The sequence below is a fragment of the Puntigrus tetrazona genome, unplaced genomic scaffold (assembly GCF_018831695.1).
Source record: "Puntigrus tetrazona isolate hp1 unplaced genomic scaffold, ASM1883169v1 S000001062, whole genome shotgun sequence".
Taxonomy (NCBI): Eukaryota; Metazoa; Chordata; class Actinopteri; order Cypriniformes; family Cyprinidae; genus Puntigrus; species Puntigrus tetrazona.
The window spans coordinates 152,325-171,537 of record NW_025048651.1 but is presented as its reverse complement, the minus strand read 5'-3'; the positions used below and the strand labels follow the sequence as shown (position 1 = coordinate 171,537).

The following is a 19,213-nucleotide window of genomic DNA, read 5'->3' as shown; positions in this document are numbered from 1 at the left end:
TTGTAGTTGCTGTAGATGTTCTTTTCCTTTCTCTCTGCTAGGGAGGTGCCAAAGGGGGTTCCTGCAGAAGACCCCCTGTTCAGGGCCCAGTAGGCTCGTTGGGCTAGGGGTATGATTCTCGCTTAGAGTGCGAGAGGTCCCGGTTTCAAATCCCGATTTGAGCCCGCCAGCAGCTTCTTCAGAAGCAGCCTTCTGTTCGCTTCTCTTTGACACTGCTAGGCCCTTGTTTTCTGTCAATGTCTGTTCTTTCCATTTTGACTCTTCCTTTCAGGTCTTCTTCCAAAGAGTCGCTGCGGCGTGGCCATCGACGAGGTGGCCGAGTGGTTAAGACTGCTAATCAATTGTGCTCTGCACGCGTGGGTTCGAATCCCATCCTCGTCGCTTGGTGTCTTTCCAAGTGGCCAACCCAGAGCTCTGCAGCTTTGTTTTCTGACCCAGGCCATTCACTTCTTTGCGTGCCCTACTAACCAGCTGATGATAAGGGGCGTGTCCGGATTGGACTGCTTAGCCGTTTTGCTCTACACGCGTGGGTTTGGAAGACCATCCTCACCGGACAATTCTTGTCCAATTCTTTTTAGAATCCAATCTGGCAAACACCATCGCTTTACACCTTTCGTTCATCTTCCATGTCCGACACGCTCAATGCAGTTCCTCGGCTGCACAAAGGTCGAAAACCTGCACGTGATTGAAAAAAGAGAAGAGAAAGAAGAAGAGCTTATCTTTTCAACCAAACGCAAAGCCTCCGGACAGGCTGGCAAAAATTGCCAAGGCTGACTGTATTTCAAGTCATCCCGGCGAGGTATTGGGTAAAGTTTTCAACCAGCAATGATCGCGCCTCGGATGAGCCTCATAGGCTACAATATTGCCTCTGCGAAAGAATGCCCACGAGGTGCGCGACCTCTTCAGCCCACCTAAGTGGACGTGGACCGACAGGGTGGTAACAAGCTTCAAACCGCCGCGCAGTCAGCCTTCTGGCCTAGGGGGCTGCAAAGAGTGTCTGCTAACCCAGAGGACCCAGTATTCATCGCAGCTCAGTCGCAGGGTTACCTCCCGCATCCACCCTACCATTTACTTTTTTTTATAATTTTTTATTTTTCTTTTCAGATAGAAAATACATACAGATTCAAAGACAATTCAACAGACATACAATTTCACTGACGTAAAAATAATAGTTTGAAATACAGATACAGAGTATGCCCCTGGCCCTTAGAAATAAAAATATAATAATTTCTCAAATATTGCAAATGTGATGTATTTTCCACTTAACTATATACAACAGAACATGGGGAGCTCTAGTGTGTGGCTTATTCAGGTAATTTGTTAAAAAAGCAAAGTTCAATTACAATTACGAAAAGTCTGGGCGTATTGGATTAATGTAGTCCATCCATTTGCACCAAATCTGAAAAAAAAATTCTGTTTGAGTTTTTATTGAGAACGATAATTTTTCCATGACATATATATTATGCACTATATCAATCCATTCTACCACTGTAGGTGGTTCTGGTTTTAACCATTTTCTAGTAATTCCTTTTTTACTGGCTGCCAACAGAATTAACAACAGCTTTTTATCCTTATTGGTTCCCCCTTTTAAAGTAATATTACCAAAATACAAAGATTCACAATTAAAATCTATCTCTATTTCAAAAACCGCTTCTAAATTGTTTTTAATCTCTTGCCAATAAGGGGTTAGTTTTTGACATGCCCAAAAAATATGATAGTGGCTAGCTCACCTCTCCCCACATAGTCTCCAACAATCAGTACTATCTCCTCTATGAAGTTTCTGGATAGGTGTAATAAAAAAACGAATAACATTCTTCCAACAGAATTCTCTCCATGTTGCTGAACTTGTAGATTCCCATTGTGATTTACAAATTTTCCGCCAGTTATCCTCTGAAATATTCAGGTTTCCTTCTGTTTTCCATTTGTCTCTGACATATAATGTGTTCTCATCTAAAATTTGCAGGAATCCATTATATAATTTAGAAATAATCTTATTGCATGGATGAGCTTTAGACACTGACAAGATCACCTTTATTATTCCTGTCTCTGCTGCCTTCAATATTTCTGATTTAATATTACATTCAATATAATGTCTTACTTGAAGATATCTGTAGAAATCACTTTGGTTAAGACCATACTTTTCCTTTAGTGATTCAAAGCTTTGGATTTTACCCTTGTTAAAAATACATAATAATTTGTAATACCTAGCTTAACCCATGTTCTGAAACGGTCATCTATTCTATTCGAATAAAATCAGTATCATATGCACACCATCTTAATATTCTCATTGCATCCTCCAAATTGCCCATTTTTTTAATTTGATGCCAGATTTTAAATGGTAAATTAATCCATGGGTTTTTTTCGTAGTAATTCTAGTTCTTAATTTGTTATCCGCAACCAGAGCTGGTAATGGAAACTCTTCAATCAACCCTTTTTCTATTTCAATCCATTTAGCTGAGTATGTTGGGCTACACCAACAGACAAGTGGCCTTAACTGAGCGGCAAAATAGTACTTTTGAAGGCATGGGAGACCTAGCCCACCAGTTTCCTTACTTAATTGTAATGTTTTAAACCTTACTCTTGGTTTTTACCCTGCCAAAGAAATCTAGATATTAGTTTATGCCATTCCATAAACTTCTGATTTGGTACTTCTATTGGGAGCGTTTGAAATAAATATAAAAGTTTTGGTAAAATTATCATCCGTACAGAATCAACTCTTGAACTTAAACCGTAGAGTGGAATAAGGTTCCAACGGATTAGATCTGATTTTATTTTTTTAAGAAGGGGATTGTAATTTAAATCAAACAATTTAGAAAGATCACCCGGTATATTTACTCCTAAATACTTAATTGACTTTGTGTCCCATTTTAGATCAAATTCCTCTTTAATTTGCCTAGGTGGGTTATAATTAAATTTTAAAACTTGAGTTTTTGTGACATTAAGTTTATAACCAGATATTGCTTCGTACCCCTTAAGAAAGTTGAATAAAATAGGCAGTGACCTTGTAGGTTGGCTCATATAAATCAGTATATCATCCGCAAAGAGAGCTAATTTATGCTCTCCAAAGCCCATGTCTATCCCTTTAATTGCATGGTTTTGTCTTATCCATTGGCTTAAAGGTTCGATGAACAAGGCAAAAAGTAGTGGTGAGATGGGGCATCCTTGTCTTGTGCCCCGCTCTAAATTAAAAGGGTCAGATACATTTCCATTGATTTTAATTCTTGCATATGGTTTGTCATATAGAGTCTCAATTATTTCTATAACTTTTTTATGAAATCCAAATTTTTCTAATACTTTGTATAGGAAACCCCATCTCACCGAGTCGAAGGCTTTCTCTGCATCTAAACTCAAAAAGCAGCTTCCACTTTATGATTTGAAATAAAACTATGTATATGCAGAGTTCTTCTGATATTGTCTGTTGCTTGCCTTTGGCAGATGAAGCCTGTTTGGTCCAAATTAATGAGATCTGGAAGAATCTTTTCTAGTCTCCTAGCTAAAATCGAGGTAAACAATTTGTAGTCAACATTTAGAACACTAATTGGTCGATAATTGCCACATTCCAATCTATCTTTTCCCTCCTTTGGTATAACTGAAATTATTGCTTCCCTCCATGATGGTAAGATTTCCCTTTTTTGTACTACCCAATTTAATGCCTTTAATAAAGACGGGCCAAGTGGTCAAACATCGTTTGTACCATTCCGCAGAATAGCCGTCTGCTCCTGGGGATTTACCTGTCTTTAATCTTGTTACAGCTATTTTCAATTCTTCCATACTAATTTCCGCTAATAATAATTTATTTTGTTCCTCTGATACCGTGGGTAATTCTAGTGAATCTAGAAATGCGTTTATTTGTAAATCATTATTATTTTTAGGTTGTGAATAAAGAGTTTTATAGAATTTCTCAAAACTCTTTTGAATTTGCTCTAATTTACAATATATCTCCCTGTCCGAGTATTTCTAATTTTATTGATGGCTCTATCCGCTTGTTGTTTTCTTAATCTATATGATAGCAATTTTAAAGATTTCCCCCCTACTTCATAATAACTTTGTTTAAAGAACAGAAGTTTCTTTTGTATTTCTTTAGAATATATTTCATCTATTTCTTTAACTATTTTTCTAATGTCTTGCTTCACCTTATGATTCATTGTGGCCCTATGTTCTTCCTGCAATCTTTTGAGTTTAATTTCAAGATCTTGCAATTTCTGCCTTCTGAGTTTCTTCAAATTAGATGTCAATGCAATGATTTTACCTCTTAGAACTGCTTTCATCGCATCCCAAAGTATTGATGGTGTTACATCCTCATTATCATTTATCTCTAAATAGATTTTAATCTCATTTTCTAAATTTTGTTTAATTTGGGGATTGTTTAGGATATCTGAATTCATTCTCCATATTGTAGATCTAGATTTTCTATCCAGGCCCATAGATATATAAATAGGACTGTGGTCAGATATGTCTATCGTTCCCAATTCACACTGCTCAATCAGATGCAGATCTTTCTTAAAAATGAAAAAATAATCTATTCTAGAATATGTCATATGAGGGTGAGAATAATGGGTATAATCCCGAGCTTTAGGATTTAGTTCTCTCCATGCATCTATAATTCCTATTTCTTTGAACAAGCCATCTATCTTTTTAATTAAAGACTTTGATTCCCTAGTACTTCTAGAACTGTCCAATTTATGGTTTAAACGTATGTTAAAATCCCCTCCACATATCAGAACTCCTTGAGCTTTAGAAACTGCTAGATCAAATACTTCACGATAAAAATTCCACTCAGAGCCCGGAGGGGCATAGACATTCAGAAAACTAGCTAAATTTCCCTCGATTTTCCCCATTATCATTATAAATCTTCCCTCTTTGTCTTTTATCTCAGATATATGTTCATAATTCACTTTTTTGTGTATAAGTATGGCCACACCTCTTTTACGTGTAGATTTGTAAGACGAGAAATATACTGCTTTAAACCCCAATTTGTTCAATTTTAAGTGTTCCGTATCATTTAGGTGGGTTTCTTGTAGGAATATAACTTCCGCTCCTGCCTTCTTTAGCTTGGACAAAATTTTCCCTCTTTTAACTGGACTTAGTACGCCATTGACATTATAAGAAGCAATTCTCATGCTTTACACTTAAATTATAGAACAATTTTTGCACATGTATCCTAACACACAGCTTCCCCTTAAACGAAACACAATGGAGGAACAAGTTAACAGCTAAAAAAAAAAAAAGTTACATAAGGTGAACAATGTAAAGTTAACTTCCAAAACTGAAGTCATTATCCAGACTTTAGTCGAGCCATCTCTTGGAGGCTCCAAGGGAAATCCCCTCTTTATAGGTCTATAGAAGGGGCCCTTGTGCATGGCAGTAAAATAAATAATAATAAAGAAAAAAAAAAAAATTTAAGCTAATCATACCACATGTCCCGATTGTTCAAAACTACAATCTGCTCAAACTAGGATTACTACTGACATTATGTCTCTCTTCCTTTTTTAATATGAAATACCTTCGCCAGATTTCGAGAGCTTGAAGACGACGCGCAGCATCACTCTAACGAACGTGTCCGTACATATAACTTAAGTCGATGAACCCGTGTCGTTTCTTCGAAAGGTCTGCAGCTTCTCCTTGAATGACGGTGGTCTTCTCTGTTGTTTGCCCGAGCTTCTGGTATTCCTTTGCCATGACAATCGTTGAACCTGCTCCATAAGGGTATTTGGGGGGTTGATCGGCTGCACTGGGAATCCTCTTCTTGACATGTCCTGCGATGCCTCCTCAAGTGTGTTATAAATCTTCGCTCCGTCCTCGTACAACACCTTTAAGCGGGCAGGATACAGTGTTCGAAATTTCACGTCTTTGTCTTTCAAAGCTTTACGTATCTCTCTGTATTCTCTTCTCATCTGCAGCACTTCAGGAGCGTAATCATTATCAAAACTGATCTGTTTTCCTTGCCAGAAGAATCCTTTCTTCTGCCAGGCCTGTCGAAGTATCATTTCTTTGGTTGTGAAACTTTGAAAGTTAGCCACTATTGATCGTGGTTTAGCTTCTGTCGGTGGTGGTTTACCAAGCGCTCTATGAGCGCGCTCAATTTGAAGGGATATGCCGTCAGGTAAATTCAGGTTTTCCCTCAGGAGTTTCTCTAGGAAAGGGACCATTGTAGGGAATTCCTTTTCGGCACCTTCGGGTATTCCATATATTCTGACGTTATTTCGCCTGGAACGACCCTCAACATCCACGAGTTTCTCTTCGATTCTGCTGTACAACTTTAATATGTCCGTGAGCACCTCTTCGGAGTTTTGAATCCTCTCCTCTGCGGTCGTGATTCGACTCTCCGCCTCTTCCAGTCTGGCATTAGTATTTGAGATTTCTGCTTTAATGTCTTCAAGTTGAGTTTTATTATCTCGACGGAAGTCCCTTAATTCTCTAAGAATAAGACTCAAGTCAACCGTCTCTCCGGAAGGGTTTGCCGAGACTCCCTCATGGCCTCTCGTTTGTGAGGCGGGTGGAGAGCACGCCGGTTCATCTTCGTGTTTTTCCGCATGTTGCGGGACTTTCTTAGTTTTGCACCTAGTTTCCATGTTACTCCCCTCTTATGTTTATGATGTACCTTACTTATATAACTAGTTTAATGATTTTAGGGAGTTTTCAATATCGCACTAATCGGGAGCACTAGCTCTATGCTGCCATCTTGTCGATGTCCAACCCGGAAGTCCCACCCTACCATTTACAACACGTTACGCTGGATCCCGGTCTGCCCGTCTCAGCGTGGGAGAGCTTGCTTTTAAAATCGTTCCCCATCTCCTTTGCCCTAGAGATATTTCACCACAACCCAGCTGCAGTTCTTACATGTATTTAACTGCCCGCAGCTGTCACCCGGTCTGACTGGTTTTGTTTTTCCCTCCTTTCCTGCCACCCCTTGTTTTGAGAAAGGCAGAGGCCACGCCCCCTTTTGCAATAGTACTCCGGTGCCATGGACAGATGTGTCCAGCCCCTTACCTCAGCGGATGCTGCCGTTGTACTCTACTGCACCCCAGGTGTATCGTTTGGGCACAGTTCTGAAGCTTGCAGGTTTCAGCCTTTTCTACCTTGCCAAAAAAAGTGCAGACACCCTACTGATGCTACCAATTTGACTGTGGCACTTTCCATCCCGTCACTCTCTCTCCGCGGAATCCCCTGGTTTCCATAGTGTATCGGTCAGCATTCTGCACTTTGAATCCAGCGATCCGAGTCCAAATCTCGGTGGAACCTCAGTGTCTTCTTGCCAGAGAAGAAAGGTCAACCGAATCCCTTGAGAGATGCTTGCTTTTGTGGCCTTCTGAGCACAAGCAACCGCAGCTAGGGTTCCATGGTGTAATGGTTAGCACTCTGGACTCTGAATCCAGCGATCCGAGTTCAAATCTCGGTGGGACCTGTTTTAGATGAAGAACTGACCGAGAGCTCAAGCTCTAAGGGCCATCTGACCATTTAAGCAGCATCCTCCCTAAAATCCATCTACATGTTAGGCCCAGCCCCAGTTTTCAATCCATTCAGAGACCGCCTGTCATTTGTTTGCCTTTGACACTGTGTCGAGGGCTTCAATTATTTCCATGTTAGTACGAGTTCCTTATTTGTCTTTCATTTCTTGTGTTTAACTACTTTCATGACAAAAATTCCCTTATTTTGTAGTTGCTGTAGATGTTCTTTTCCTTTCTCTCTGCTAGGGAGGTGCCAAAGGGGGTTCCTGCAGAAGACCCCCTGTTCAGGGCCCAGTAGGCTCGTTGGTCTAGGGGTATGATTCTCGCTTAGGGTGCGAGAGGTCCCGGGTTCAAATCCCGGACGAGCCCGCCAGCAGCTTCTTCAGAATCAGCCTTCTGTTCGCTTCTCTTTGACACTGCTAGGCCCTTGTTTTCTGTCAATGTCTGTTCTTTCCATTTTGACTCCTCCTTTCAGGTCTTCTTCCAAAGAGTCGCTGCGGCGTGGCCATCGACGAGGTGGCCGAGTGGTTAAGACTGCTAATCCATTGTGCTCTGCACGCCGTGGTTCGAATCCCATCCTCGTCGCTTGGTGTCTTTCCAGGTGGCCAACCCAGAGCTCTGCAGCTTTGTTTTCTGACCCAGGCCATTCACTTCTTTGCGTGCCCTACTAACCAGCTGATGATAAGGGGCGTGTCCGGATTGGACTGCTTAGCCGTTTTGCTCTACACGCGTGGGTTTGGAAGACCATCCTCACCGGACAATTCTTGTCCAATTCTTTTTAGAATCCAATCTGGCAAACACCATCGCTTTACACCTTTCGTTCATCTTCCTTGTCCGACACGCTCAATGCAGTTCCTCGGCTGCACAAAGGTCAAAAACCTGCACGTGATTGAAAAAAGAGAAGAGAAAGAAGAAGAGCTTATCTTTTTCAACCAAACGCAAAGCCTCCGCACAGGCTGGCAAAAATTGCCAAGGCTGACTGTATTTCAAGTCATCCCGGCGAGGTATTGGGTAAAGTTTTCAACCAGCAATGATCGCGCCTCGAATGAGCCTCATAGGCTACAATATTGCCTCTGCGAAAGAATGCCCACGAGGTGCGCGACCTCTTCAGCCCACCTAAGTGGACGTGGACCGACAGGGTGGTAACAAGCTTCAAACCGCCGCGCAGTCAGCCTTCTGGCCTAGGGGGCTGCAAAGAGTGTCTGCTAAACCAGAGGACCCAGTATTCATCGCAGCTCAGTCGCAGGGTTACCTCCCGCATCCACCCTACCATTTACAACACGTTACGCTGGATCCCGGTCTGCCCGTCTCAGCGTGGGAGCGCTTGCTTTTAAAATCGTTCCCCATCTCCTTTGCCCTAGAGATATTTCACCACAACCCAGCTGCAGTTCTTACATGTATTTAACTGCCCGCAGCTGTCACCCGGTCTGACTGGTTTTGTTTTTCTCTCCTTTCCTGCCACCCCTTGTTTTGAGAAAGGCAGAGGCCACGCCCCCTTTTGCAATAGGTCTCCGGTGCCATGGACAGGTGTGTCCAGCCCCTTGCCTCAGCGGACGCTGCCGTGTACTGTACTGCACCCCAGTACAGCACGGTATACGAGGTGTCGAGACGGCTCGATGGACCCTACCACCTTGGCGAGAGCTCGCAGGGACCGAAGGGTACATACCTGGAGCCGAGCAGCAGTCTTGTGCTCGCCACGGCAGCACATATACTAAAATTGGATCGATACAGAGAAGATTAGCATGGCCCCTGCGAAAGGATGACACGCAAATCCGTGAAGCGCTCCATCTTTTCAGTCACGATGCTCGTGCTCCTCCACTCTTTCTGCCCTAGTGTCGTGAAAATAGGTTGAATGTACATTCGGGCCGTTGAAAGGCGATCTGGCAAAAAACGGCCAAGTCCGGATTTGCAGACCGGCCAACAACGAGGTGGCAGAGTGGTTAAGGCGATGGGCTGCTAATCCGTTGTGCTCTGCACGCATGGGTTCGAATTCCATCCTCTTCGCTTGATGTCTTATCAGGTAGCCAACCCAGAGCTCAGCAGCTCTGCTTTCCGCCCACCTCTTGTTCTGAGAAAGGCAGAGGCCACGCCCCCTTTTGCAATAGTACTCCGTGCCATGGACAGATGTGTCCAGCCCCTTACCTCAGCGGATGCTGCCGTTGTACTCTACTGCACCCCAGGTGTATCGCTTGGGCACACAGTTCTGCAGCTCGCAGGTTTCAGCCTTTTCTACCTTGCCAAAAAGTGCAGACACCCTACTGATGCTACCAATTTGACTGTGGCACTTTCCATCCCGTCCTCTCTCTCTCCGCGGAATCCCTGGTTTCCATAGTGTATCGGTCAGCATTCTGCACTTTGAATCCAGCGAATCCGAGTCCAAATCTCGGTGGAACCTCAGTGTCTTCTTGCCAGAGAAGAAAGGTCAACCGAATCCCTTGAGAGATGCTTGCTTTTGTGGCCTTCTGAGCACAAGCAACTGCAGCTAGGGTTCCGTGGTGTAATGGTTAGCACTCTGGACTCTGAATCCAGCGATCCGAGTTCAAATCTCGGTGGGACCTGTTTTAGATGAAGAACTGACCGAGAGCTCAAGCTCTGAGGGCCATCTGACCATTTAAGCAGCATCCTCCCTAAAATCCATCTACATGTTAGGCCCAGCCCCAGTTTTCAATCCATTCAGAGACCGCCTGTCATTTTTTTGCCTTTGACACTGTGTCGAGGGCTTCAATTATTTCCATGTTAGTACGAGTTCCTTATTTGTCTTTCATTTCTTGTGTTTAACTACTTTCATGACAAAAATTGCCTTATTTTGTAGTTGCTGTAGATGTTCTTTTCCTTTCTCTCTGCTAGGGAGGTGCCAAAGGGGGTTCCTGCAGAAGACCCCCTGTTCAGGGCCCAGTAGGCTCGTTGGTCTAGGGGTATGATTCTCGCTTAGGGTGCGAGAGGTCCCGGGTTCAAATCCCGGACGAGCCCGCCAGCAGCTTCTTCAGAAGCAGCCTTCTGTTCGCTTCTCTTTGACACTGCTAGGCCCTTGTTTTCTGTCAATGTCTGTTCTTTCCATTTTGACTCCTCCTTTCAGGTCTTCTTCCAAAGAGTCGCTGCGGCGTGGCCATCGACGAGGTGGCCGAGTGGTTAAGACTGCTAATCCATTGTGCTCTGCACGCGTGGGTTCAAATCCCATCCTCGTCGCTTGGTGTCTTTCCAGGTGGCCAACCCAGAGCTCTGCAGCTTTGTTTTCTGACCCAGGCCATTCACTTCTTTGCGTGCCCTACTAACCAGCTGATGATAAGGGGCGTGTCCGGATTGGACTGCTTAGCCGCTTTGCTCTCACGCGCGGGTTTGGAAGACCATCCTCACCGGACAATTCTTGTCCAATTCTTTTAGAATCCAATCTGGCAAACACCATCGCTTTACACCTTCGCTCATCTTCCTTGTCCGACACGCTCAATGCAGTTCCTCGGCTGCACAAAGGTCGAAAACCTGCACATGATTGAAAAAAGAGAAGAGAAAGAAGAAGAGCTTATCTTTTTCAACCAAACGCAAAGCCTCCGGACAGGCTGGCAAAAATAGCCAAGGCTGACTGTATTTCAAGTCATCCCGGCGAGGTATTGGGTAAAGTTTTCAACCAGCAATGATCGCGCCTCAGATGAGCCTCATAGGCTACAATATTGCCTCTGCGAAAGAATGCCCACGAGGTGCGCGACCTCTTCAGCCCACCTAAGTGGACGTGGACCGACAGGGTGGTAACAAGCTTCAAACCGCCGCGCAGTCAGCCTTCTGGCCTAGGGGGCTGCAAAGAGTGTCTGCTAACCCAGAGGACCCAGTATTCATCGCAGCTCAGTCGCAGGGTTACCTCCCGCATCCACCCTACCATTTACAACACGCTACGCTGGATCCCGGTCTGCCTGCCTCAGCGTGGGAGCGCTTGCTTTTAAAATCGCTCCCATCTCCTTTGCCCTAGAGATATTTCACCACAACCCAGCTGCAGTTCTTACATGTATTTAACTGCCCGCAGCTGTCACCCGGTCTGACTGGTTTTGTTTTTCTCTCCTTTCCTGCCACCCCTTGTTTTGAGAAAGGCAGAGGCCACGCCCCTTTGCAATAGGTCTCCGGTGCCATGGACAGGTGTGTCCAGCCCCTTGCCTCAGCGGACGCTGCCGTGTACTGTACTGCACCCCAGTACAGCACGGTATACGAGGTGTCGAGACGGCTCGATGGACCCTACCACCTTGGCGAGAGCACGCAGGGACCCGGCGGGTACACATACCTGGAGCCGAGCAGCAGTCTTGTGCTCGCCACGGCAGCACATATACTAAAATTGGATCGATACAGAGAAGATTAGCATGGCCCCGCGAAAGGATGACACGCAAATCCGTGAAGCGCTCCATCTTTTCAGTCACGATGCTCGTGCTCTCCACTCTTTCTGCCCTAGCGTCGTGAAAATAGGTTGAATGTACATTCGGGCGCTGAAAGGCGATCTGGCAAAACGGCCAAGTCCGGATTTGCAGACCGGCCAACAACGAGGTGGCAGAGTGGTTAAGGCGATGGGCTGCTAATCCATTGTGCTCTGCACGCATGGGTTCGAATTCCATCCTCTTCGCTTGATGTCTTTCCAGGTAGCCAACCCAGAGCTCAGCAGCTCTGCTTTCCGCCCACCTCTTGTTCTGAGAAAGGCAGAGGCCACGCCCCCTTTTGCAATAGTACTCGGTGCCATGGACAGATGTGTCCAGCCCCTTACCTCAGCGGATGCTGCCGTTGTACTCTACTGCACCCCAGGTGTATCGTTTGGGCACAGTTCTGAAGCTTGCAGGTTTCAGCCTTTTCTACCTTGCCAAAAAAAGTGCAGACACCCTACTGATGCTACCAATTTGACTGTGGCACTTTCCATCCCGTCACTCTCTCTCTCCGCGGAATCCCCTGGTTTCCATAGTGTATCGGTCAGCATTCTGCACTTTGAATCCAGCGATCCGAGTCCAAATCTCGGTGGAACCTCAGTGTCTTCTTGCCAGAGAAGAAAGGTCAACCGAATCCCTTGAGAGATGCTTGCTTTTGTGGCCTTCTGAGCACAAGCAACAGCAGCTAGGGTTCCATGGTGTAATGGTTAGCACTCTGGACTCTGAATCCAGCGATCCGAGTTCAAATCTCGGTGGGACCTGTTTTAGATGAAGAACTGACCGAGAGCTCAAGCTCTGAGGGCCATCTGACCATTTAAGCAGCATCCTCCCTAAAATCCATCTACATGTTAGGCCCAGCCCCAGTTTTCAATCCATTCAGAGACCGCCTGTCATTTGTTTGCCTTTGACACTGTGTCGAGGGCTTCAATTATTTCCATGTTAGTACGAGTTCCTTATTTGTCTTTCATTTCTTGTGTTTAACTACTTTCATGACAAAAATTCCCTTATTTTGTAGTTGCTGTAGATGTTCTTTTCTTTTTCTCTGCTAGGGAGGTGCCAAAGGGGGTTCTGCAGAAGACCCCTGTTCAGGGCCCAGTAGGCTCGTTGGTCTAGGGGTATGATTCTCGCTTAGGGTGCGAGAGGTCCCGGGTTCAAATCCAGGACGAGCCCGCCAGCAGCTTCTTCAGAAGCAGCCTTCTGTTCGCTTCTCTTTGACACTGCTAGGCCCTTGTTTTCTGTCAATGTCTGTTCTTTCCATTTTGACTCCTCCTTTCAGGTCTTCTTCCAAAGAGTCGCTGCGGCGTGGCCATCGACGCAGGTGGCCGAGTGGTTAAGGCGATGGACTGCTAATCCATTGTGCTCTGCACGCGTGGGTTCGAATCCCATCCTCGCCGCTTGGTGTCTTTCCAGGTGGCCAACCCAGAGCTCTGCAGCTTTGTTTTCTGACCCAGGCCATTCACTTCTTTGCGTGCCCTACTAACCAGCTGATGATAAGGGGCGTGTCCGGATTGGACTGCTTAGCCGCTTTGCTCTACACGCGCGGGTTTGGAAGACCATCCTCACCGGACAATTCTTGTCCAATTCTTTTTAGAATCCAATCTGGCAAACACCATCGCTTTACACCTTTCGCTCATCTTCCTTGTCCGACACGCCAATGCAGTTCCTCGGCTGCACAAAGGTCGAAAACCTGCACGTGATTGAAAAAGAGAAGAGAAAGAAGAAGAGCTTATCTTTTCAACCAAACGCAAAGCCTCCGGACAGGCTGGCAAAATTGCCAAGGCTGACTGTATTTCAAGTCATCCCGGCGAGGTATTGGGTAAAGTTTTCAACCAGCAATGATCGCGTCTCGGATGAGCCTCATAGGCTACAATATTGCCTCTGCGAAGAATGCCCACGAGGTGCGCGACCTCTTCAGCCCACCTAAGTGGACGTGGACCGACAGGGTGGTAACAAGCTTCAAACCGCCGCAAGTAGTCAGCCTTCTGGCCTAGGGGCTGCAAAGAGTGTCTGCTAACCCAGAGGACCCAGTATTCATCGCAGCTCAGTCGCAGGGTTACCTCCCGCATCCACCCTACCATTTACAACACGCTACGCTGGATCCCGGTCTGCCCGCCTCAGCGTGGGAGCGCTTGCTTTTAAAATCGCTCCCCATCTCCTTTGCCCTAGAGATATTTCACCACAACCCAGCTGCAGTTCTTACATGTATTTAACTGCCCGCAGCTGTCACCCGGTCTGACTGGTTTTGTTTTTCTCTCCTTTCCTGCCACCCCTTGTTTTGAGAAAGGCAGAGGCCACGCCCCTTTGCAATAGGTCTCCGGTGCCATGGACAGGTGTGTCCAGCCCTTGCCTCAGCGGACGCTGCCGTGTACTGTACTGCACCCCAGTACAGCACGGTATACGAGGTGTCGAGACGGCTCGATGGACCCTACCACCTTGGCGAGAGCTCGCAGGGACCCGGCGGGTACACATACCTGGAGCCGAGCAGCAGTCTTGTGCTCGCCACGGCAGCACATATACTAAAAATTGATCGATACAGAGAAGATTAGCATGGCCCCCTGCGAAAGGATGACACGCAAATCCGTGAAGCGCCCATCTTTTCAGTCACGATGCTCGTGCTCCTCCACTCTTTCTGCCCTAGCGTCGTGAAAATAGGTTGAATGTACATTCGGGCGCTGAAAGGCGATCTGGCAAAAACGCCAAGTCCGGATTTGCAGACCGCCAACAACGAGGTGGCAGAGTGGTTAAGGCGATGGGCTGCTAATCCATTGTGCTCTGCACGCATGGGTTCGAATTCCATCCTCTTCGCTGATGTCTTTCCAGGTAGCCAACCCAGAGCTCAGCAGCTCTGCTTTCCGCCCACCTCTTGTTCTGAGAAAGGCAGAGGCCACGCCCCTTTGCAATAGTACTCCGGTGCCATGGACAGATGTGTCCAGCCCCTTACCTCAGCGGATGCTGCCGTTGTACTCTACTGCACCCCAGGTGTATCGCTTGGGCACAGTTCTGAAGCTTGCAGGTTTCAGCCTTTTCTACCTTGCCAAAAAAAGTGCAGACACCCTACTGATGCTACCAATTTGACTGTGGCACTTTCCATCCCGTCACTCTCTCTCCGCGAATCCCTGGTTTCCATAGTGTATCGGTCAGCATTCTGCACTTTGAATCCAGCGATCCGAGTCCAAATCTCGTGGAACCTCAGTGTCTTCTTGCCAGAGAAGAAAGGTCAACCGAATCCCTTGAGAGATGCTTGCTTTTGTGGCCTTCTGAGCACAAGCAACCGCAGCTAGGGTTCCATGGTGTAATGGTTAGCACTCTGGACTCTGAATCCAGCGATCCGAGAGTTCAAATCTCGTGGGACCTGTTTTAGATGAAGAACTGACCGAGAGCTCAAGCTCTGAGGGCCATCTGACCATTTAAGCAGCATCCTCCCTAAAATCCATCTACATGTTAGGCCCAGCCCCAGTTTTCAATCCATTCAGAGACCGCCTGTCATTTGTTTGCCTTTGACACTGTGTCGAGGGCTTCAATTATTTCCATGTTAGTACGAGTTCCTTATTTGTCTTTCATTTCTTGTGTTTAACTACTTTCATGACAAAAATTCCCTTATTTTGTAGTTGCTGTAGATGTTCTTTTCCTTTCTCTCTGCTAGGGAGGTGCCAAAGGGGGTTCCTGCAGAAGACCCCCTGTTCAGGGCCCAGTAGGCTCGTTGGTCTAGGGGTATGATTCTCGCTTAGGGTGCGAGAGGTCCCGGGTTCAAATCCCGGACGAGCCCGCCAGCAGCTTCTTCAGAAGCAGCCTTCTGTTCGCTTCTCTTTGACACTGCTAGGCCCTTGTTTTCTGTCAATGTCTGTTCTTTCCATTTTGACTCCTCCTTTCAGGTCTTCTTCCAAAGAGTCGCTGCGGCGTGGCCATCGACGAGGTGGCCGAGTGGTTAAGGCGATGGACTGCTAATCCATTGTGCTCTGCACGCGTGGGTTCGAATCCCATCCTCGCCGCTGGTGTCTTTCCAGGTGGCCAACCCAGAGCTCTGCAGCTTTGTTTTCTGACCCAGGCCATTCACTTCTTTGCGTGCCCTACTAACCAGCTGATGATAAGGGGCGTGTCCGGATTGGACTGCTTAGCCGCTTTGCTCTCTACACGCGTGGGTTTGGAAGACCATCCTCACCGGACAATTCTTGTCCAATTCTTTTTAGAATCCAATCTGGCAAACACCATCGCTTTACACCTTTCGCTCATCTTCCTTGTCCGACACGCCAATGCAGTTCCTCGGCTGCACAAAGGTCGAAAACCTGCACGTGATTGAAAAAGAGAAGAGAAAGAAGAAGAGCTTATCTTTTCAACCAAACGCAAAGCCTCCGGACAGGCTGGCAAAATTGCCAAGGCTGACTGTATTTCAAGTCATCCCGGCGAGGTATTGGGTAAAGTTTTCAACCAGCAATGATCGCGCCTGATGAGCCTCATAGGCTACAATATTGCCTCTGCGAAGAATGCCCACGCCCAGGTGCGCGACTCTTCAGCCCACCTAAGTGGACGTGGACCGACAGGGTGGTAACAAGCTTCAAACCGCCGCGCAGTCAGCCTTCTGGCCTAGGGGCTGCAAAGAGTGTCTGCAACCCAGAGGACCCAGTATTCATCGCAGCTCAGTCGCAGGGTTACCTCCCGCATCCACCCTACCATTTACAACACGCTACGCTGATCCCGGTCTGCCCGCCTCAGCGTGGGAGCGCTTGCTTTTAAAATCGCTCCCATCTCCTTTGCCCTAGAGATATTTCACCACAAACCCAGCTGCAGTTCTTACATGTATTTAACTGCCCGCAGCTGTCACCCGGTCTGACTGGTTTTGTTTTTCTCTCTTTCCTGCCACCCCTTGTTTTGAGAAAGGCAGAGGCCACGCCCCTTTGCAATAGGTCTCCGGTGCCATGGACAGGTGTGTCCAGCCCTTGCCTCAGCGGACGCTGCCGCAGTACTGTACTGCACCCCAGTACAGCACGGTATACGAGGTGTCGAGACGGCTCGATGGACCCTACCACCTTGGCGAGAGCTCGTCGCAGGGACCCGAAGGGTACACATACCTGGAGCCGAGCAGCAGTCTTGTGCTCGCCACGGCAGCACATATACTAAAATTGGATCGATACAGAGAAGATTAGCATGGCCCCTGCGAAAGGATGACACGCAAACCGCGAAGCGCCCATCTTTTCAGTCACGATGCTCGTGTTCTCCACTCTTTCTGCCCTAGCGCCGTGAAAATAGGTTGAATGTACATTCGGCCGCTGAAAGGCGATCTGGCAAAAACGCCAAGTCCGGATTTGCAGACCGCCAACAACGAGGTGGCAGAGTGGTTAAGGCGATGGGCTGCTAATCCATTGTGCTCTGCACGCATGGGTTCGAATTCCATCCTCTTCGCTTGATGTCTTTCCAGGTAGCCAACCCAGAGCTCAGCAGCTCTGCTTTCCGCCCACCTCTTGTTCTGAGAAAGGCAGAGGCCACGCCCCTTTTGCAATAGTACTCGGTGCCATGGACAGATGTGTCCAGCCCCTTTACCTCAGCGGATGCTGCCGTTGTACTCTACTGCACCCCAGGTGTATCGTTTGGGCACAGTTCTGAAGCTTGCAGGTTTCAGCCTTTTCTACCTTGCCAAAAAAAGTGCAGACACCCTACTGATGCTACCAATTTGACTGTGGCACTTTCCATCCCGTCACTCTTCTCTCCGCTGAATCCCTGGTTTCCATAGTGTATCGGTCAGCATTCTGCACTTTGAATCCAGCGATCCGAGTCCAAATCTCGTGTGAACCTCAGTGTCTTCTTGCCAGAGAAGAAAGGTCAACCGAATCCCTTGAGAGATGCTTGCTTTTGTGGCCTTCTGAGCACAAGCAACCGCAGCTAGGGTTCCATGGTGTAATGGTTAGCACTCTGGACTCTGAATCCAGCGATCCGAGTTCAAATCTCGGTGGGACCTGTTTTAGATGAAGAACTGACCGAGAGCTCAAGCTCTGAGGGCCATCTGACCATTTAAGCAGCATCCTCCCTAAAATCCATCTACATGTTAGGCCCAGCCCCAGTTTTCAATCCATTCAGAGACCGCCTGTCATTTGTTTGCCTTTGACACTGTGTCGAGGGCTTCAATTATTTCCATGTTAGTACGAGTTCCTTATTTGTCTTTCATTTCTTGTGTTTAACTACTTTCATGACAAAAATTCCCTTATTTTGTAGTTGCTGTAGATGTTCTTTTCCTTTCTCTCTGCTAGGAGGTGCCAAAGGGGGTTCTGCAGAAGACCCCTGTTCAGGCCCAGTAGGCTCGTTGGTCTAGGGGTATGATTCTCGCTTAGGGTGCGAGAGGTCCCGGTTCAAATCCCGGACGAGCCCGCCAGCAGCTTCTTCAGAAGCAGCCTTCTGTTCGCTTCTCTTTTGACACTGCTAGGCCCTTGTTTTCTGTCAATGTCTGTTCTTTCCATTTTGACTCCTCCTTTCAGGTCTTCTTCCAAAGAGTCGCTGCGGCGTGGCCATCGACGCAGGTGGCCGAGTGGTTAAGGCGATGGACTGCTAATCCATTGTGCTCTGCACGCGTGGGTTCAATCCCATCCTCGCCGCTGGTGTCTTTCCAGGTGGCCAACCCAGAGCTCTGCAGCTTTGTTTTCTGACCCAGGCCATTCACTTCTTTGCGTGCCCTACTAACCAGCTGATGATAAGGGGCGTGTCCGGATTGGACTGCTTAGCCGCTTTGCTCTACACGCGTGGGTTTGGAAGACCATCCTCACCGGACAATTCTTGTCCAATTCTTTTAGAATCCAATCTGGCAAACACCATCGCTTTACACCTTTCGCTCATCTTCCTTGTCCGACACGCCAATGCAGTTCCTCGGCTGCACAAAGGTCGAAAACCTGCACGTGATTGAAAAAGAGAAGAGAAAGAAGAAGAGCTTATCTTTTCAACCAAACGCAAAGCCTCCGGACAGGCTGGCAAAATTGCCAAGGCTGACTGTATTTCAAGTCATCCCGGCGAGGTATTGGGTAAAGTTTTCAACCAGCAATGATCGCGCTCGGATGAGCCTCATAGGCTACAATATTGCCTCTGCGAAAGAATGCCCACGAGGTGCGCGACTCTTCAGCCCACCTAAGTGGACGTGGACCGACAGGGTGGTAACAAGCTTCAAACCGCCGCGCAGTCAGCCTTCTGGCCTAGGGGCTGCAAAGAGTGTCTGCTAACCCAGAGGACCCAGTATTCATCGCAGCTCAGTCGCAGGGTTACCTCCCGCATCCACCCTACCATTTACAACACGCTACGCTGGATCCCGGTCTGCCCGCCTCAGCGTGGGAGCGCTTGCTTTTAAAAATCGCTCCCATCTCCTTTGCCCTAGAGATATTTCACCACAACCCAGCTGCA

General features: G+C 47.2%; 22 non-coding genes across 22 annotated transcripts; 16 read left to right on the top strand and 6 right to left on the bottom strand.

Moving 5' to 3' along the window:
- Positions 1–739: 739 nt before the first annotated feature.
- On the bottom strand, positions 740–880 carry LOC122340665. The gene has a single exon (XR_006250359.1). It is a non-coding gene; the product is annotated as a U4 spliceosomal RNA (small nuclear RNA).
- Positions 881–7,333: 6,453 nt separating this feature from the next.
- trnaq-cug lies at positions 7,334–7,405 on the top strand. Its single transcript has one exon. It is a non-coding gene; the product is annotated as a tRNA-Gln (tRNA).
- Positions 7,406–7,745: 340 nt separating this feature from the next.
- trnap-agg lies at positions 7,746–7,817 on the top strand. The gene has a single exon. It is a non-coding gene; the product is annotated as a tRNA-Pro (tRNA).
- A 575-nt stretch (positions 7,818–8,392) lies between these two features.
- Positions 8,393–8,533, bottom strand: LOC122340685. The gene has a single exon (XR_006250378.1). It is a non-coding gene; the product is annotated as a U4 spliceosomal RNA (small nuclear RNA).
- Positions 8,534–9,135: 602 nt separating this feature from the next.
- Positions 9,136–9,242, top strand: LOC122340608. Its single transcript, XR_006250307.1, has one exon. It is a non-coding gene; the product is annotated as a U6 spliceosomal RNA (small nuclear RNA).
- A 692-nt stretch (positions 9,243–9,934) lies between these two features.
- On the top strand, positions 9,935–10,006 carry trnaq-cug. Its single transcript has one exon. It is a non-coding gene; the product is annotated as a tRNA-Gln (tRNA).
- Positions 10,007–10,346: 340 nt separating this feature from the next.
- trnap-agg lies at positions 10,347–10,418 on the top strand. The gene has a single exon. It is a non-coding gene; the product is annotated as a tRNA-Pro (tRNA).
- A 572-nt stretch (positions 10,419–10,990) lies between these two features.
- On the bottom strand, positions 10,991–11,131 carry LOC122340683. Its single transcript, XR_006250377.1, has one exon. It is a non-coding gene; the product is annotated as a U4 spliceosomal RNA (small nuclear RNA).
- Positions 11,132–11,733: 602 nt separating this feature from the next.
- On the top strand, positions 11,734–11,839 carry LOC122340642. Its single transcript, XR_006250339.1, has one exon. It is a non-coding gene; the product is annotated as a U6 spliceosomal RNA (small nuclear RNA).
- Positions 11,840–12,528: 689 nt separating this feature from the next.
- On the top strand, positions 12,529–12,600 carry trnaq-cug. The gene has a single exon. It is a non-coding gene; the product is annotated as a tRNA-Gln (tRNA).
- A 337-nt stretch (positions 12,601–12,937) lies between these two features.
- Positions 12,938–13,009, top strand: trnap-agg. Its single transcript has one exon. It is a non-coding gene; the product is annotated as a tRNA-Pro (tRNA).
- A 141-nt stretch (positions 13,010–13,150) lies between these two features.
- trnas-gcu lies at positions 13,151–13,233 on the top strand. Its single transcript has one exon. It is a non-coding gene; the product is annotated as a tRNA-Ser (tRNA).
- A 356-nt stretch (positions 13,234–13,589) lies between these two features.
- LOC122340572 lies at positions 13,590–13,728 on the bottom strand. Its single transcript, XR_006250272.1, has one exon. It is a non-coding gene; the product is annotated as a U4 spliceosomal RNA (small nuclear RNA).
- Positions 13,729–14,331: 603 nt separating this feature from the next.
- Positions 14,332–14,439, top strand: LOC122340646. Its single transcript, XR_006250343.1, has one exon. It is a non-coding gene; the product is annotated as a U6 spliceosomal RNA (small nuclear RNA).
- Positions 14,440–15,533: 1,094 nt separating this feature from the next.
- On the top strand, positions 15,534–15,605 carry trnap-agg. Its single transcript has one exon. It is a non-coding gene; the product is annotated as a tRNA-Pro (tRNA).
- Positions 15,606–15,746: 141 nt separating this feature from the next.
- Positions 15,747–15,828, top strand: trnas-gcu. Its single transcript has one exon. It is a non-coding gene; the product is annotated as a tRNA-Ser (tRNA).
- Positions 15,829–16,185: 357 nt separating this feature from the next.
- On the bottom strand, positions 16,186–16,322 carry LOC122340576. Its single transcript, XR_006250276.1, has one exon. It is a non-coding gene; the product is annotated as a U4 spliceosomal RNA (small nuclear RNA).
- Positions 16,323–16,926: 604 nt separating this feature from the next.
- Positions 16,927–17,032, top strand: LOC122340644. The gene has a single exon (XR_006250341.1). It is a non-coding gene; the product is annotated as a U6 spliceosomal RNA (small nuclear RNA).
- A 685-nt stretch (positions 17,033–17,717) lies between these two features.
- On the top strand, positions 17,718–17,789 carry trnaq-cug. Its single transcript has one exon. It is a non-coding gene; the product is annotated as a tRNA-Gln (tRNA).
- A 336-nt stretch (positions 17,790–18,125) lies between these two features.
- Positions 18,126–18,196, top strand: trnap-agg. The gene has a single exon. It is a non-coding gene; the product is annotated as a tRNA-Pro (tRNA).
- Positions 18,197–18,338: 142 nt separating this feature from the next.
- Positions 18,339–18,420, top strand: trnas-gcu. Its single transcript has one exon. It is a non-coding gene; the product is annotated as a tRNA-Ser (tRNA).
- Positions 18,421–18,774: 354 nt separating this feature from the next.
- On the bottom strand, positions 18,775–18,913 carry LOC122340571. The gene has a single exon (XR_006250271.1). It is a non-coding gene; the product is annotated as a U4 spliceosomal RNA (small nuclear RNA).
- Between the last annotated feature and the right edge of the window lie 300 nt (positions 18,914–19,213).